At 31.2% G+C, this 20,415-nt stretch overlaps 1 pseudogene; it reads left to right on the top strand.

The window, feature by feature from the left end:
• Positions 1-262: 262 nt before the first annotated feature.
• The window catches only part of LOC125855820 (WAT1-related protein At1g09380-like), a 27,070-nt pseudogene continuing 6,917 nt past the window's right edge, over positions 263-20,415 (top strand).

Genomic DNA, 20,415 nt, shown 5'->3' with positions numbered 1-20,415 from the left:
TTGCATTTTTTCCATTTGTTCACCTTTCTTATCAAGAACTTCTTCAAAGTGCTTCCAAATTTGTGATGTTTCCCTATCACTCCCTCCATGGCTAGGATCTTGACCAGAAACAGTAGTTCTTTTTTAATTTTTTTTATTAGGAGGATTGCACATAGTAGAATTTGTAAAAGTTTAAAAATTTAAAAATCAAAATCGAAAAATTTGATTTACTAGGAGACACCCCATTAATAAAATTTAACAATGAATATTTTACGTATGACAAATGGTTGATTTGCAAGTTGCAATAGAAAACAAATCTGAAAAAGCTCACTGGAGAGGAAAATTACGGCTAATTGCTTCTCAAAGAATGTGCCTAGTACTTTATTGAATTTGACCTAAGAGTCGAAAGGCTACAATTCAGTTTGGTTTGATTTGGATCGATTTTTTTTCAAATCGTGAACACTCCTAATTATGACGTAGGATTTGGAAGCTTAATTTTAAGTTTGAATTCAAATAAGTGTTTGTTTATGAATCTGCACAAAATTTAAGTTTTAAATGATGATTTCAAATTCTAAATTTTTCAAAAAAAGTATAAATTAAAGCTTCATATCGTGATTAAAAAAAGAAAAAGAAAAAAACTCATTAAATATTGCAAATCTCATGCTCAATAGTCAATAGGAAGTGATTGTATGCGATCTATAATGTATTAGACTAATAAATCATTATAAAATTATATGTATTTAATACTCTGTAATAACAAGTAGTTACAAAAAAAATATTCATGAAAAAAACATAAAACATGTGATTTATTTATTCAGTGCATTAGGCTATTCTAATGGGAGCTCTATTCTAACACCTTATTTATGAATTATAATTTACTCATTTGATAAGATAATATAAGAGTTGGGGGAGTTTTAATAATTTTCATAATTATGGGATTTTCATGTTTACAACAAAAATATAATTTAAGAAATTCAAATTGCATGTCCAAACAAAATATCAATTTAAAATCAATCTAATTTCAAATCGCTAATTTCAAATCACGTCTAAACGGCTCTAAATTTTCTTTACAAGTAAAAAAGTTTCTTGTATTATGGTATAACCTTATTGATCGATGAGCTTAAAATTCTCATCTTCACTATTTATATTAAGTACATTCTTGATTCTACCATTTTTACTTATTCACTACTCCTACAATAAAAATCAATGTTCATTTCAAAAACTTAAAAAATAATTTATGATTTAATCTCTATTTTTTTAATAACTAACTATAATCATTTTTTATAATGTTGAATTTATCATAATTAAAAGATGATATAGTAAACTTAATATTTTATTAATTATTTATATTTGAGAGATGTATTAATTAAATTAAATATAGACGAATATAAAATATTTTTAAGAATATGTCAAGTTAAATATGAACTAATAATGTTAATGTGGTTTAATATCTAAAAGAGGAATCATGAGTGAACAATTTCACCAGCAATCAGTTGGCAACCCCACAAATTCTCAAGTGCGCCTAGTCACGTCCATTTGTTTCTTTACCAAGGAAACCAAATCTATAAAATGTAGGGAAAATAATACCTCATTGAATTTATTAGACAAAATATTTTTTTTTTAATTGGATTCAATCTAATATATTTATTTTGATTAGATCTCAATCCAAACTATTTATTTGACTGTCCTTCTTATTCAATTTACTGAACAATTGTTGATACTATCAGAGTACAGGGGCGAACCCATCCTATGTCATGCAGTGTTGACCGACACTGCTTCATTGAAAAATTTTAGTATTATATAATATTAAAATATCTGAAAATTAGAAATATCCCTATAAATAATGTTAATGACACTACTTGAATAACTGAGCTTCTTGGCTCGTTAGTTTGCAGCGTTAATGGAATAGTCATTTGCATAGGCGCGGCTCGAGTTCGATCCCCAATAAGGCTAAATTTGTCTTTTATTTCTGAGACATTTTAGAGAAAAGTTTAATATTATAGTGATTTGAACCTCCAACCTCTTATTTATAGTCGGAGACATTATAGAGAAAAGTTTAATATTATAGGGATTTGAACCTCCAACCTCCTATTTATAGATCAAATTAGGTTAGAATAAACCAATTGCACTAGAATATTTAGTACTTAGTATTATCTCCAATGAAGATATTATGAATACATTTCAAAATATGAAAACTTGAAGATATTATGGATTCATTTCAAAATACGAAAACTCGTCGTTTAGTAATTTACTTGACTTACGTTTAGTATATACTCTAATGGTATCTATATACTCTAGTAGTAATTGAACAGTCTTTTCACTGAAACACTACTTTTTCCTCCTTGATGTCATCAGAGTATATATATATATTCTACTAGTATCAAGAAGTAACTGAATAGTGTTTTCACAGAAACATTGTTTCTTCCTCTTTGATATCAGCATAATATATGCATACTATGATGATATCAAACATTAAACGTGAATTAGTAGTTAAAAACAAAATAATATACAAGTAAGAAATAGTCGTTTGTAAATAGTTTCCCTTTTCGAGGTATACATGTTATTTTGCCTCAAATCTAATGCATCGTATATCTACGGCCTAAAAGCTATGAAATTTGATTGCGGAAAACAATTCTTTTTTTTATATATAATTTCATAGACCTCCCCTCACGTTTAACCTTATAACACTTACTTCCCTTGTAGTTTCAGATATTACACTCATCTCCCTTATTTTTAAATTTCTGTAACCAGACTTATTTAAATGATAATCTTTCAACCACATTCCAAAAATACCCTTTTATGACATTAATATAACTATTTAATACTTCTATATGACTAATAACCTAAGCAATATTTCATTCCAGTTTTTAGTACTATATTTGAGTTTTTTTTAGCTTGAGCTTGGATTCATAATACGAGAAACGATAAGTATAAATCAATGGGTAAATTCATTTTTTGGATAGAAAAATGCAACCTGCATACTTGACCTCCAAATATTTGTATAAACATTTTTTTTTTCATTTGAGATGCGATAATAAATGTTTAGTTTGATAATTTTTTAGAATTAAGAAAAAAACAATTATGTTCATAAACTATGTATATAATGAAAGATGGTGCGCGATGAAGGTCTCTTAAATTATCCCTTTTTTTTTCACCTAAAACATTTAAGGAAAACCAAATTTTCTTGCACAAGATTACTATTTCTCTCACTTTTTTTTTTATAATAAAAGAGAACTTTATCTTTTCTCTCTAGATAAAAAAAATATCAGACAAAAAAAGATCATACTTATCATGATTTGGAAACCATAACTCCACTACAAAAATATACATAGATTTTTTTATTATTATTATATTTGTCCACATAAATTAAAACTTATAACATTAATTTAGACATAAAAGTTCCTTCTTGTGGGATAATTTTAAACACTTTGAAACTTTTATCAAACTTCTAATGATGGCAAATGCACACTATACACAGTTTTAATTTCTACTTGGTCTTCCAAAGTTATATATCCAACATTTACGTCTCCTTTCAAAATCCATTCTCCCAAGCTTGCAATATTTTTTCTAGTATAGCAATTGGTCACTATATATATAGTTCCAATATTTTATCAGATAAAAATCACCATTTCACTTCACCTATTAATATTAATATATATATATATATATATATATATATATATATATATTTATCCCCACCCCTCCACCCATTGAAGTTTTTATCAGAAAAAAGGGAACGAATTGATGATTTTTATGGTAATGGTGATCGTAGAAATTGTGTATGCCGGAATGGTAATAATATCAAAGTTAGTGATGGATGGTGGCATGAATGCTTTCGTTCAGTCAGCTTAAATGCCTATTTTTGCAACTATCTCTATTGCTCCAGTTGCTTTCTTCTTTGAGAGGTATATATATATATATATATATCCCTAATTCTTCCTATATAAATTAGGACGGAGGAAATAAGTAATGTATGGTACTATTGACAATTGTACCCTTTGCATCGGGGCAATTGTTAGTGTGGCATTTTAATAATTTAAGAATTTACATTTCTTACATTGCCACATAGTCATTGATACTGCCGTTTGGTTGACTCCTCATGGGCTGCAGAATGTTAGTGGCAATATTGATTGCTGCATTACTCCATTTTGGAGTTACAATATTTGTTAGTGTTGCAGCTTGTCAACAAACCAACGGTTAGCCAACAAAAGTTACATTGTCCATTAACTTTTGTAACCTTTCATACATTATTTCACTCGTTATCCTCCATTATACCTTGTAACCTATGTAGCTCTTAAGGCAATTATCTTCACTATTTACTACCCATTATCTTCCTATTCATTGCTAGGAAGACTCTCTCAATTATAAATAGTGGTGGTCTTCATTTGGTTTAAACACACAACACACAAGAAAAATATAGAGTGAAAGAGTTAGTCAAAAAAGAGAGTTCTTATTAGTTGGAGGGAGGTGTTCTTTTTGTGGAGCTTTGAACTCAACTCTTGTCCAGAGTTGTTGAGTTATATATTGTGAATAGGTTGTTGTATCCTGGAGGGGACAAGTCAAGAAGGACTACTGCTGGACTGGTGAAAAACATTTGTTGCAGTGGGCTTGAATCTCCTTAAAGATAGCGAGATATCCGCGCCTCAGCCTGAAGAGATTTATTTCTTCATTTTATTTTCAATTGTAATCTTGTATTTTTTTTTTTTTGTTATTTTGTAATTTTTCACTAACAATTTTAAGGAGATTTAGAATCACTACAATTGAAAAAATCGTGGATGTCAAGATGGGAGACCTTAACAAGCCATTTTGGTTCAATGGTAACCATTTCAAAAGATGGAAGGTTGATGACACCTCCATGGATGATGATGAACGTATTTCTCATCATGAGAAAGTGGAAAAGTACGATGGTGAGGAGGCAAGGGGCCAAGATGTACTTTTACAAAAAGAAGAGAGCAACATCACAACGAATGTAAATTTAATTACTTCAAATAATGCTACTCTTGAAACTCATGAAAATACTTCTTTGAAGCCTAAGAAGAAAAAATTCAAGAAAAATAATGGTAGACCTCCCAAGAAAAATAATGGTGAAAATAACCAAGCACAAAATCAACAAGTTCAAGACAAGGGACAGTGCTTTGTTTGTGGCAAGAGTGGACATATTGCTCGATTTTGCAGATTCCAAAAATGTGGTCCTAACCCTCAGGCAAACGTTACCGAAGAACTTTTAGTGGCGGTGATTACCGACATAAACATGGTTGAGAGTGTTGATGGATGGTGGGTTGATTCTGGTTCAAACCGTCATGTTTGTTATGACAAAGACTGGTTTTAAAAATATTCTCATTTTGAGGAGCCCAAAACCATCATGCTTTGTGATTCTCACACAACTCAAGTGCTTGGAACGGGAGATGTCGAATTGTGTTTTACTTCTGGAAGGGTATTAACTTTAAAAGATGTACTCTATACTCCTTCCATGAGAAAAAAATTTGATGTCTAGTTTTCTTCTTAATAAAGCAAGCTTTAAATAGATTATTGAATATGATCAATATGTAATTGTGAAGAAGGATATTTTTGTGGGAAAGGGGTATGGTTGTGATGGGATGTTCAAATTGAATGTAGAAGTGAATAAAGCTTCTACTTCTGTTTATATGCTTTCTTCTACTAATTTTTGGCATGCTCATTTGTGTCATTTAATGATCGTTATGTTGAAATCATGAATAGTTTAGGATTAATCCCAATGATTAAAAAGAATTTTAAAAATTGTGAGGCTTGTAGGAAAGTTAAAATCACTAAAAGGCCTCATTTTCAAGTTGAAAGAAAAACTAATTTGTTAGAATTAGTTCATACTGATATTTGTGAACTTGGTGAAATTTTAACTCGTGGAGGTAATAGATATTTTATCACTTTCATTGATAATTTTTCTAAGTTTTACATATGTTTACTTGATGAAAAATAAAAGTGATGCTTTTGAAAATTTTAAAACTTATCTCCATGAGGTTGAAAATCAGTTTGGTAGAAAAATAAAAAGAATTAGAAGTGATAGAAGTCGTGAATATGAGTCAAATGAGTTTGATTATTTTGTTAGATCATTGGGAATAATTCATGAAACTACTCCTCCTTACTCTCCTTCATCTAATGGAGTAGCGGAAAGGAAAAATAGAACTGTGGTTGAATTGACTAATGTCATGCTTATTGAGTCACATGCACCTTTAAATTTTTGGGGTGAAACTATTTTGACTGCTTGTTATGTTGAATCGTGTGCCTCATAAAATGTCTAAATTGACACCTTTTGAATTGTGGAAAGGTTACAAGCCAAGTTTGGGATATCTAAGAGTTTAGGGTTGTCTAGCCTTTGTAAAGATAATGGATCCCAAGATTACAAAATTGGGTAAGAAAGTTACTACTTGTGCTTTTCTTGGTTATGCTTCAAATAGTACAACCTATAGATTTTTTAATCTTGAAGATAATATTGTGATAGAATCGGGTGATCTATTTTTCATGAAAATAAGTTCCCTTTTGATTCTAGAAATAGTGGGGGTCAAAGGATTGAACAAAATGTTTTGTCACTACCTAGTTCTTCTACTTCTACTTTAAAAAATAAAGAAATTGATGATTTTGAGTTAAGAAGAAGTAAAAGAACTAGAGTAGAAAAAGATTTTGGTCCTGATTTTTATGTGTTTAATGTTGGATATGACCCTCTCACTTTGAAAGAAGCATTATCTTCACATGATTCTATATTTTGGAAAGAAGCTGTAAATGATGAAATTAAATCACTAATTTCTAATAAAACTTGGAAGTTAGTTGATTTACCACCGGGTTGTAAAACTATTGGCTGCAAATGGGTCTTAAGAAAAAAACTGAAACTGTATGGATCTATTGATAAATACAAGGCTAGGCTAGTTGTAAAAGGTTTTAAACAGCTAGAAGGCCTAAATTTTTTTGATACTTTTCACCGGTAACAAGAATTACATCCATAAGACTTTTAATTGCTATGGCTGCAATTTTTTATTTGCAAATTCATCAAATGGATGTAAAAACTGCTTTTTTAAATGGAGACCTAAATGAGGAAATTTATATGGATCAACCCGAGTCTTTTATTGAAGCATGTCAAGAAAGCAAAGTATATAAACTTACTAAATCCCCATATGGCTTGAAACAGGCACCTAAACAATGACATGAAAAGTTTGATTCCTACATGATTGAAAATGGTTTTAAAACGAATGAGTGTGATAAGTGCATATATCATAAGTCTTGAAATAATTCACATGTGATTATTTGCCTATATGTTGATGATTTGTTGATCTTTGGCTCTAACATGAATGCTATTGATGAAGCTAAGATTATTCTTAGAAGCCATTTTGATATGAAAGATCTTGGTGAGGCAAATGTTATTCTTGGAATAAAAATAACAAGAACATGCGATGGAATTTTCCTTGACCAGTCACATTATGTTGAAATTTTTTTGAAAAAACTTAACTTTCTTGATTGCAAGCATGTTGCTACTCCTTTTAATTCAAGTATTCATTTATTCCTGTTGAAAGTGAAAATGATGTAATAAATCAAAAGGAATATGCTAGCATAATCGGAAGATTGAGATATGTGACTGATTGCACTAGGCCTGATATTGCATATGAAGTAGGAGTACTTGGCAGGTTTACAAGCAAGCCAGGTAATGAACATTGGCATGCTATAACAAGAGTTATGAGATATTTAATTGGAACAAAAAATTGTGGTTTGTTCTATAAAAAATATCCTGTTGTACGTGAAGGCTTTTGTGATGCAGATTCAAACACATTATCATGTGATTCTTGTTCTACCACTGATTATGTCTTTACTTTGGGTGGTGGTTCTATTTGTTGGAGATCAAAAAAGCAAACTATAATTGCTAAGTCTACCATGGAGGTTGAACTAATTGCTTTAGCTTCAGCTAGTGAGGAAACGAATTAGTTAAGAGATTTATTGTTTCAAATATCTTATTTTGAAAAACCAATTCCTCCTATTTTAATTCATTGTGATAGAACCGCTACGATTGGTAGAGTTCAAAACCGTTATTACAACGGTAAATCCAGACCTATAAGGAGGAAAGATAGTAATGTAAGATCGTATTTGACAAATGGTACCATTAATGTTGATTATGTCAAATCTTGTGATAATCTTGCAGATCCTTTTACTAAGGCTTTAATGAGAGAAAAGGTCTGGAGCACATCGAGGGAGATGGGATTGAAGCCTATAAATCCTTGAGTCATATATGAGGAAACCCAACCTGGGGACTAGAGATCCTATAACCAGGTCAAAGAGAAAAACTAATCATATGATGACTTGTTGTGAAAAAATGCACTATTTTTTTTTATTCCCTCCCTATGATGTGAGTGCATTGTATCTTGTAGTACTTTGTGAAGGTTGAGTTGATAAAACTCTTAATGAATATTTGTACCCCGTATGGGTGGAGTGTTAAACTTACAGGAACACTCTCGACAGATTTCACTTATGTGATGTGTGGAAGTAGGTCGCTTCCTATGAGAATTTGACTTATTCTCAAAAAGACTCATGAAACCGGGATAACACATGGTCATAACGTGCTGGCTTTTACAGCTCATGTCAACACCTTGATTATTATGTGTGAGCAGTGATATTTTATTTCCCTTAAGCAGTCATAGTTCAAGTCTGAGACCACTACGACTCTGAAGTAAAAGTTACTGCTTTATTAAGTGGAGGTTCAATGCAGAGCACACCTTCATTATGCATAGTAATCTTCCTTCAGCTGATAGACTCTCTTGTGAATATTAAAATGAGTGGAGGGTTGTTAGTGTGGCATTTTAATTTTTTTGAAGAATTTACATTTCTTACATTGCCACAGTCATTGATACTGCCGTTTGGTTGACTCCTAATGGGCTGTAGAATGTTAATGGCAATATTGATTGCTGCATTACTCCATTTTGGAGTTACAATATTTGTTATTGTTGCAGCTTGTCAACAAACCAACGGTTAGCCAAGAAAAGTTACATTGCCCATTAAAACTTTTGTAACCTTTCATACATTATTTCACTCATTATCCTCCATTATACCTTGTAACATATGTAACTCCTAAGATCATTATCTTCACTATTTACTACCCCATTATCTTCCTATTCATTGCTAGGAAGACTCTCTCAACTATAAATAGTGGTGGTCTTTATTTGGTTTAAAACACACAACACACAAGAAAAACATAGAGTGAAAGAGTTAGTCAAAAAAGAGAGTTCTTATTAGTTGAAGGGAGGTGTTCTTTTTGTGGAGCTTTGAACTCACCTTTTGTCCAAAGTTGTTGAGTTATATATTGTGAATAGGCTGTTGTAACTTGGAGGGGACAAGTCAAGAAAGACTATTGCTGGATCGGTGAAAAATATTTGCTGCAGTGCGCTTGAATCTCCTTAAAGATAGCGAGATATCCGCGCCTCAGCCTGAAGAGATTTATTTCTTCATTTTTTTTTTTCAATTGTAATCTTGTATTTTTTTTGTTATTTTGTAATTTTTCACTAACAAATATTCCGCATCCCACTTTACTAACGTCATGGGACACAAATTAATTAGAAATTTTAGGTTTGAGTTTTGAATGTCGTATTATAATATCTCTTTTGTCTCTAATTACTTGTCCAATTTTCCTTTTTTACTTGTCCATTTTGACAAATCAAGAAAGGAACATTTTTTTTACCTATTATACCCTCAATTAATTAATTTTGAAAAAATGTAGAACTTCTTGAAAACCTTAAATTTGTAATTCATTCGCTTCATAATTAATATAGATAAAATAGTAAACTCTCTATTTCAATCATTATTTTCTTAATAGGTGTGTCAATTTCAAAATGGACAAGTAATTAGGGACAAATGCAGTTGTTATAATATGTGGTCGTTCAGAAAATATATATCTACTAGTAACATTTATTCTCCTTCAAATACTCCCTTCGATCCATTCACAAATGACAATTGTTTTCTATATTCAAGTCCTGAAAATAGTAAAATTCAAATTAATGAACCAATTTAATCGAGATCTCAGAATCAATTGGGTGAGACACATTTTTGCTATTTTTTTTAAAAAAAAACATGAGGTGGAAGTTAGGATACGAGGTCATTTTTCGATATAACTAATGAAGGATGAATTTTCTATTCTTGGCAAATTAATTGATGGGTATTACCTCATTCGTCCCTGAAAATAGAAATCGATAACATAATGGTTTATCATAATTCATAATTGTGTCTTTTTTCAGCTTTTTCTTATTCCACATTTCTCTTATTTACTCATGCATCTTATTATTGACAGGAAAAACAAATCGAAGTTGACAATCTCTATTCTTTTCCAAATATTTTTGTGTTCTATTTTCGGGTAAGAATTTTCTTTTCTATTGGAAATAAATTAAATATTTCCCTTGTTCAAATTTATGTGACACATTTTGAATTTCGAAATTTAAATAAATCTAACCCTTAGTGAAAAATTACAAGATTACAATTGAAAATAAAATGAAGAAATAAAAATTTATTTAGGCTAAGGAACGGATATCTCGCTCTCTTTAATGAGATTCAAGCCCACGTTAGTAAAGGGAGTAGTAATTCCACTCAACCAAACGTTTTCCTAACTTTTTATACGTTGCATGTGAGTTGCACAATGGAAAAGTAAGAAACGAATTATTTTCTCCATCTTGAACTAACTAATTGTAGTATTTCAGTAATTAGGTGGCAACTGGCAATCGGCTTAATAAAAATCTTATATTTTCGGAAGACGTTCTACCACATGAAAAGATTCTTTAATAAAACTTTAGCCGTAACTGATTGTGACATAGAAACCACCGGTTAAATAAAGGATATGAACAATTTAGAATCATATCGAGGATTATAACTTATTTATGCTTTTAAACCATAATTGTTGTATATAATTATGGGAAAACTACATAATTATTAGACATACTAAACTGTCATATAAATTAGTATTACCTATACTTTTAAAATATTACGTATCTTATCATAAATTAAGAATTTTCAACGTATTTTACACTTAGATACATGTATTTTTTCTGCCAGATACATAAAAATAGAGAGAGAGAGGCGAGCGAGATTGAAGAGGGAGGAGAGCAACATTCGTATGTATCACAGATACATGTGAATCACACTAGATACACATTAGATGCATGCATCTGTATGTATCTGGAGTGATTCACCTGTATCTGGGATATCAGATAAATGGGAGAGTGGCGAGGAAGATGGGAGAGAGGCGAGGGAGACGTGTTATGTGTTGGGTTTTAAAAGATGTGAATGGAAAATGAAGAGTTGTGACTTTGATGAAAAGTTGCGACTTTTATGAAGAGTTGCAACTTTTATGAAAAGTTGCAACTTTTATGAAAAAGTTGTGACTTTTATGAAAAGTTGTGACTTTTATGAAAGGTGGTGACCTTTCCGAAAGATTGTGACTTTTCCAAAGATTTGTGACCTTTCCGGTAAGGCACAATAAGAACCTTTTCACACTACCCTTTGTTTTTTATAAATTGAGGAATTTCCTCTCATTTTAAAAAAAAAGAATTTATGGACTTCTTCTTCTACTACTAAATCTAGTATTCTAAGTGTACTTTACTGCCGTTGAGTGGCTCGCTGACACCAGCGTTTTGGGTATCAATACACTGGTGATTGAGATCATTCTATCCTGGGAGGACATATTCCAAATCAAACCTCAGATACTAGAGAGGAATAATTTCCTTATGGGGACACTGTGCTTTCAGTGGGCTTGATCTTCTTTCTGTTTTTCCAGATTCTGGTATATGTTACAGATTTTAGATTTGTGAATTAATTTATGTTCTTCTGTTCTTCACTGGTTCATTAAACTTTGGTAACTTCGTGTTTCTGCAAAGTTTGTTGGAATCAGTAATATTCTTTAAACACAGATTGACAACAATTCTTCTTTAAGAAAAAAAAATATTTCATATATTTTATCTAATTTGTTTCTGATTCTAGTTTCTCTACTAGTTTTAATTTTCTAGTTGTGAAAATGTTCTTAAACTTTATTGTGTCTTACCAAGTTCTTCAAAGTTTTGTTCTAAGTATCTTAGGAATACAAGATGAACAACAATCTTAAGGAAATTATTATACTGTTGGTATTTCTTGTATTCTATTGATTGAGAGAAATAGATCATGGAAGTAGAAGATTAATGCATTACTTCTCCAGAATTCGGTGCTTTGTTTAGCAAGGTCGATGTGAGAATGTACAGAAAAAATTGGTGCTATTCCGGTTAAAGATTACACCAGGTAACATTCTTATTATTTATCTAAGGAGGAAAATAGTTTCTAAAAGTTAGCAATTTTGATTTTTTATCATGTGTATCTTTAGAAAAAGATCTACAAACCATTTGTTGTGGAATGAATTTTGCTTGGCAAATAGTGTTGCCTTTAAAATTCTTTAGTTTGCAAAATGAGAGATGCACATTTTTGTTTGATAAAATAGTATGTCAAAATGTTATAGTTGGAAGACTATTTGAAAAGAAAAACATTTCTATGTGATAAAGAATATGTTTAATTATGTTTGGAGAAAAAAAAAACTTTTGTAGTTTTGTACTCCATGTGAAATTTGATTGTGTCTGATTTTTTTTTTGTAGTTTCTACTCTAGATAAATCAGACTATGCAATTGGTTTGAAAAATATGAAAACTTCACATAATAAGTCAATATTGTACTTTTAACTTTCTATAAACTTCACTGTTATATAGAAACACATTGTACAAAAAAAAAATTGTCTTTATTGTTAGTATTCAAAATACTAAGTGGTATGTCTATTTGTGATAGATGGAAAAATACCAGTGACTTAGAGTTTGTGATTTTGTGCCTCTATGGAATGAACTTTGACACTATGTAAAGATTGTCAAAGAGAATTGAAGCAATATAATTCTTTTGTAGAATAATATTTCCAAAAGAGGTTTCATAGTGCCAATGACATTTTGATGGTCTGGAAAAATATGTGGAATAACTATTTTCAAATATTTGAAAAATATTTTTGAGATCACATTTAAAATGTGGGGGTTCTTTGCTTATGATAAAGATAAAATTAGACTTGGTGTCTAATTTAATTTTGGAGCAAAAGATATGAAATTCAATGATACTTTTGTATTATGTTAGACCCACAAAATTCTTGGAGTATATTTTGTATTGTGGTTGTTGAGTTTCTCTATTACTAGTATATGGTGTGACTAGTATGAAACTACCAAATTCTATATATACTTGTTCAAAATAATTGTGTTCTTTTATGAAAAAGTGTCACTTAAAATGTTGTGATTTTTCATGAAAAGATATGTCTATTATGATAAAAATATTTGCATAGACATGAATATTGGTGAATAGTCATTTGTTATGTTCTGTAAAAGAAACATTTGGACTATATTGCCTTTATTGGACCCGATGAAACTTTGTTCATGGGTAGTTCTATAACAATCCAATTGAAAGTTATGGAAAGTTCCTTCTGAAAAGGACATTTGACAAGGTGATGACTCTAAACAATGTTTATATCACACAAAATTGTAAGAAATAGGAACAAAATATTAGTGAGAAAAAAGCTACCTCGCGAAGAGCTTTTCAAAATCAATATTTTTATTTGTTCTTACTTGCTTGAGTCAAAGTTTGTGACATGAACACTTGGGGCATGTCAATTACAAAACCTTGTAAGGAAAACTGATCAACTTAGAAGTTTTGTCTAACTTTAAGTGCAAAAAATAAAAATGTCATGTTTGTGTGGAGTTTAAGTATGCTGAGCATTCTTATAAATCTGTTGAAAGGAATTCTAATCCCTTAGAGTTGATTTACACTGACATTTGTGATATGAAGTCAACACCATCTCGTGGTGAAAAAAAGTATCTCATAACTTTCATTGACAATTGCATTAGAAATGACTGTCTATTTGCTGAATGGTAAGGCTGAAGCAATAGAAATATTTAGACAATAGAATATAGAAGTTGAAAATTAGTTGGGAAATACATAAGAAGTGATAAGAATGAAGAGTATAAATCTCATTTTGCAGAAATATGTTTGAAAAGTGGAATTATCCATCAAACTGCTGCCCTATTCACCTCAATCTAATGGGAAAAAAAAACTAAACTTTGAAGGAAATGATCGATGCATTACTTATAAGTTTTGGTTTACCACAAAACTTGTGTGGAGGAACTATCCTTACTGCAAAAGGGAACAACAAAAAGTTTTGCCTTTTCATAAAGAAAGCAATGAAAATTTTGTTTTTCCAAGACACAATCTATTCCATATAAGAAATGGAAAAGAAGGAAATCCAACTTGAAATATTTCAAAGTGTGGGGGTGTCTAGCCAAAGTCCAAGTTCCTATTTCTAAAAGAATTAAAATAGGACCTAAGACAGTGGACTGTAATATTAGACTTGAGTAGTCTAGTGAAAGGTCTAAACGACCTTGGAAAGAATAAAAGGAGAATGTACTTAATAAAGATATTCCGAAGTGTAGTAAATGTCAAAGGACATCTACTTTCTTCGAATATGATTTTGTAACATTTCTTGTGTCTTCTGTAGACTCATCCTTTTGGACAGATGGTGTTAATAGTGAGATTGGTTCAATCTTGAGCAATCCAATTGAAAGTTGGTTGATCTTCCCCCAGGAAATAAATTTTTGGGTTCAAAGTGAATCCTCAAAAGGAAAATGAAAGTCGATGGAACTGTTGACAAATATAAAGCAAGACAAAAACAAGGTCTTGATCTTTTCGACACATACTCGTAAGTAACTAGAATTACATTCATTTGGATGTTAGTTGTATTAGCTATGGTATATGACCTCCAAATTCATCAAATGAATGTGAAAACAACTCTCTTAAATGGAGAATTGGAGGAAGAAATTTACATGGAACAACCCGAGGGTTTTGTGGTTCCTGGTAAAGAAAAGAAAGTGTGTGAACTTGTTAAGTCACTTTATGGACTAAAACAAGCGCCCAAACAATGACATAAGATATTTGACCAAACTATGTTGGTAAATGGATTTAAGAATAATGGAAGTGAAAAATGTGTTAACATTAAAATTACTAGGTCATTATTTGTTTGTATAATTGGTGATATGTTGACACTAAATGCTACTAATGTATGCTAGAAAGCAAGTTTGGAATGAAAAATTTTGGAGTTGCTGATGCGATCTTAGGTATAAGAATCCTTAGAACTCCATAATGTTTAGCATATTCGCAGTCTCATTGCATTGAAACGGTACTTGACTAGTTCAATTATTTGGATTTCAATATTGTCAAGTCTCCAATAAATGTGAGATTTGCATTTCAAAAGGGTGAAGGCAAAAGTGACTCACAATTGGATTGTGCTGAAGTATTGAGAATTATGATGTATATCACGAAGTGTGCCGATCAGATATAGCATTTACTATTAATAAACTGAGTTGGTTCACGAGTGATCCCAATCGAACTCATTATATGACAATGAAAAGAGTTTTGGAGTATTTAAGAAATACTTAAAACTATGTCTTGCATTTTAATAATATCCAACAGTATTGAAAGGATATAGTAATGCGAATTGGATCACCGGACAAATGAAGTGAAATCCACGAGTGGATATGTATTTACTCTTAGTAGAGGAGCAGTCTCTTGGAAATATTTTTAAAAAAAAAAGAAAAAAAAAAAAAAAAGAGACATGTATCGCAAACTCTACAATAATCTCTGAGCTAGGTGCTCTAGATAAGGGCGGTGAATAAATTGAAAGACTCCAGAATTTCTTGATAGATATTCTTTTTGGCCCAAACCTTTGGCATCAGTATGCATACACTTTGATAGTCAAGATGCAATAGGTAGGGCATGGAGAATGACGAATAACGAAAAGTCTAGTCATATAGGACATAGACAAGATACCGTTAGAAAACTACTCCCTAGTGGAGTTATCAAAATTGACTATGTAAACTCAAAGGATAATGTGTCGGATCCACTTACAAAAAGGCCTAACTAGAGAGAAAGTTTAAAGATCATCTAAGTGAATGGGTTTACGGCTTAGGACAAGTCATCATGGCGGTAACTATATCTAGCAGGCTGGAGATCCCAAGAGCTAGATTCAAGGAGAAAAACAAAGTTGTGACTGACGGTTCGGCATTGTCAACAAACTTAATCCATTCTCATGATGAAGACAATGCTCAGGAACAAGGATACAACATTAAGACTTGTTAATGAGTTACTAAAGTTTAATGTTTTTAATGATTTGCTAAGTTTGGCAGATTTGACCAAATAGTGTATCGACGCGATAACACGGTTAGAAATCACCTATGTAGGTGTGAAGTGTAAGCCGCTTCAAAGAGAATTATTGTCAAAAGTCTATTCTCTATACACTCATGAAACCAGGAGGTGTTCATGGCTGAAACGAACACAACCGTAAGAACCATAAACGGTAAAAGGTTAATTGTGTGACATATGGTTGTCTAGGTATACACCAAAGCTCGACAGTTCAAAGATATCGCATCTACCGATTGACCGAGTATATCTGACATATGTTCACTACGGAAAGTCCAAGGGGAAACCTACTTATCCAGATGCAATTAATTCTTGCTTGTAAAGTATATATACTTGTCTGTTTCTTTGTCTTGGAGTCATTCCCCATTCATGCGGGGGATTGTTGGGTTTTAAAAGGTGTGAATGGAAAATGAAGAGTTGTGACTTTGATGAAAAGTTGTGACTTTTATGAAGAGTTGTGACTTTTATGAAAAGTTGCGACTTTTATGAAAAAGTTGTGACTTTTATGAAAAGTGGTGACTTTTATGAAAGGTGGTGACCTTTCCGAAAGATTGTGACTTTTCCAAAGATTTGTGACCTTTCCGGTAAGGCACAATAAGAACTTTTTCACACTACCCTTTGTTTTTTATGAATTGAGGAATTTCCTCTCATTTTAAAAAAAGAATTTATGGACTTCTTCTTCTACTACTAAATCTAGTATTCTAAGTGTACTTTACTGCCGTTGAGTAGCTCGCTGACACCAGCGTTTTGGGTATCAATACACTGGTGATTGAGATCATTCTATCCTGGGAGGACATATTCCAAATCAAACATCAGATACTAGAGGGGAATAATTTCCTTAAGGGGACACTGTGCATTCAGTGGGCTTGATCTTCTTTCTGTTTTTCCAGATTCTGGTATGTGTTCAGATTTTAGATTTGTGAATTAATTTATGTTCTTCTGTTCTTCACTGGTTCATTAAACTTTGGTAATTTCGTGTTTCTGCAAAGTTTGTTGGAATCAGTAAGATTCTTTAAACACAAATTGACAACAATTCTTCTTTAAGAAAAAAAAATATTTCGTATATTTTATCTAATTTGTTTCTGATTCTAGTTTCTTTACTAGAAGTTCTTCAAAGTTTTGTTCTAAGTATCTTAGGAATACAAGATGAACAACATTATGTATCCCAGATACATGCGAATCCACTTGGATACAATGTATCGAGAACAAATTACACCTAAATTTGACTCCATGTATCGAAGATTCATGTATCTGGACGTATATAGAGGTACCAAAAAATATGGACGTATCTAGAGGCATAAAATATCTTGTAAGATACCTAATATTATAAACTACAGTGTATAACACCTAAACTAGTGGAATTTACGTAAGTTTCCTATAATTATACCCTCGAAATCTTACTTCTTGTTTTTCTTCTTATTTTATCGCAGGATAACAGCAAACCAATATGCATGGTTCATTAGCATAAAGAATTCAACTCCAACAATTGCTTCCGCCATTGATAATCTAATTCCAGCTTTCACCTTTATCATAGCCGTACCCTTAGGGTAATTAATTAATTCTCTACATTTCAAAAGTAAAAAAAAAATAAAAAATACATGTTGGAACGTGATAAATAAATAAGGCATAAGGGACATGTACCCCTTAGACTATAACCGAAATCCAGAGACATATTTTAACTAAACTAAGGTCCTATTACCTCTCTGAATTCATTTTTTTTGTAATTTTGTACATCATTTGGCTTACTGGCACACTCTGTGATTCCACGTAGTTGAGGCGCGTGAGAGATGTTTGGATGCCACGTAAGCCAAAAAGGTGTACAAAATTACAAGAAAAATGGATTCAGGGATAATAAGACCTTAGTTTAGTTAAAGTCTGTCTCTGAGATTTCAGTCACAATCTATGGGGTACTTATGCTTTTATCCCAATAAATAAATAAATAGTTGTAAATAATTTTATTTTTTTTGGGTGCAGGATAGAAAAATTGGGATTAAGAAGTATAGGAGGACATGCCAAGTTTTGGGGTACAATAGTATGTGTTGGAGGTGCAATGTTATTGTCATTAAATCATGGCAAAGTTGTGATTGGTCAATATGCAGAAAATACAGGCATAGATGTCAATTTTGCCCATTCCAACTTCTTTTTAGGACCTTTTTTACTTATAGTGTGCAGTCTTACTGATGCCATTTGGTTAATCATTCAGGTAAATCTACTAGTTAAACCTCCCCATAAAATTCTCATACAACTTAATTTTACTTATTCTTAATTTTTTGAAAGGGCAAATGACATTTTTGGTCTCTGAATTATTACTTTATCCTAGTTTTAGTCCTCATGTTATTTAACTAACCACATTAAACCTTCAATTAATGTTAATGTGTGATTTTGATCCCTAATACTAACGCATGTTAAAAATTTATCCGAATAAAAAATAAGAAAATAAATAACTGAAAAAGACGAGCAAACATAGGAGATTTTTAGCCTATGTTTTTTTGTTTTACTTTTTGTATATTTATTTTTTGATATGTGAGTTTGTTAAGTTTTTAACCTCTGATAGTATTAGGGATCAAAAGCACACATTTATATTAATTGAAGGTTTAATGCCTTTAGTGAAATAATACGAGAACTAAAATCAGAATAAGGTAATAATATAGGGACCAAAAATGCTATTTATCTTATTTGAAATGTTAAAAAGCTAGTTCTAACAAATATTTTTGTTGTTATTTTGTGGGTTAAATTAAACAAAGCTAAATGAGAAGTATGCAGCTCCATATACATGCATAACATTGATGTGCTTAATGACAAGTGTGGAGAGTGTCATTATTGGCTTTGGCATCGTCCCTAAACTTTCTGAATGGGCTTTAAACTCCATTAGAGCTCTCTCTGTGGTTTATAATGTACGATTCTTTTGCTTATCTATTAAACTTATATAACGAATTTATGTGACACCTTTCAGATTTCAAGATTCAAACAAGTTTACTTTCTACCATAAATTTTGCATATAATTGTCAATTATTATGACTTTTTACGTAGTTTATGTTGGGATATATACTATTAACCATGTGTTTAGATATAGTATTTATTATAGAATAATTATTTATTTATTTTAATAGATCATATATTCGTTTATGGTGCTTGTTTACTTATATAGTAGATGATTTAGTGTATAGAGTTTAAGCTTATACACGGAGGATTAAATCATCGGTTCTTATTAGTATAAAGTTTTTTTGTTCACAATCTAAGATGGAAATTGGACATGCTATCGGTACGATTGTAGCACAAGATTATATGTAGTTTATCTTGATTATGGGAATGGTATAGTTCCAACTTCTTGTGCTAGTGCATTTTGTATGTATTGAATGGGACCGAGTAGAGATAGTTGCTTTAGACTGACTGACAAAAGCAATTCTCTAAACTATTAAATGTACTTATATTCTTAATCCTGAAATAACTATTATGATCTGTATATGGTAATCATCGTTTTGATTTATTAAAAGGTGAGATTCTAAGATGGGTCAATATTCTTGGTAGATTGGATGATGATAATATATATTGGTGAAATAATAAGTTAGTTGATGAAATCCATGTCTCGATATAGAGATTGATGATATGTCTTTTTTGAGAAGCTTAAAAGTTTTCATCGTGTCAAACCTTGCAAGTGGATTTAAGAATCCGACGCATGAAATAAGTTAAGCAATGCTCTAAAGGAAATTGATCATTGAATTAAGTTCGTCAGTAATTTATTGATTAGTATCTGTAATCTTAACATGGGGAATTACATATATGTCTAATGGGGAATTTCGAAATATAAATAGAGGAGTGCAATTACGAATTTCTAGTGGAATGATTTGTAATTTATTATGGTAAGAATAATTCAAATTAATTATTTGGAATTATTTTCATAATAGGAAGCCTCGGTAATTAATTTTGTGGTCCCTACCGTGCCCATATTTATCTAAAACTCAGAATTTATTGTAAAGGGAAAAAGGAGAAGTATGTGTCTTTCTCTATTCTAAGGAAAGGGAGAAGTATGTATCTTTCTATGTTCTAAGGCAAGGGAGAAGTATATCACTTTTTCTATTCTAAGGAAAGGAAGAAGGACATGACTTTTTCTTTTCTAAGGAAAGGGAGATGTACATGTCTTTCTATTCTAAGGAAAGACATGGTATTCCTTTTCCTTGGACTAAGAAGAAATCTCTATAAATAG

Source organism: Solanum stenotomum, chromosome 2 (assembly GCF_019186545.1).
Source record: "Solanum stenotomum isolate F172 chromosome 2, ASM1918654v1, whole genome shotgun sequence".
In the NCBI taxonomy this organism is placed as follows: domain Eukaryota; kingdom Viridiplantae; phylum Streptophyta; class Magnoliopsida; order Solanales; family Solanaceae; genus Solanum; species Solanum stenotomum.
Note: the sequence above shows the minus strand (reverse complement) of the source record. Positions and strands in the feature narration are given on the sequence as shown.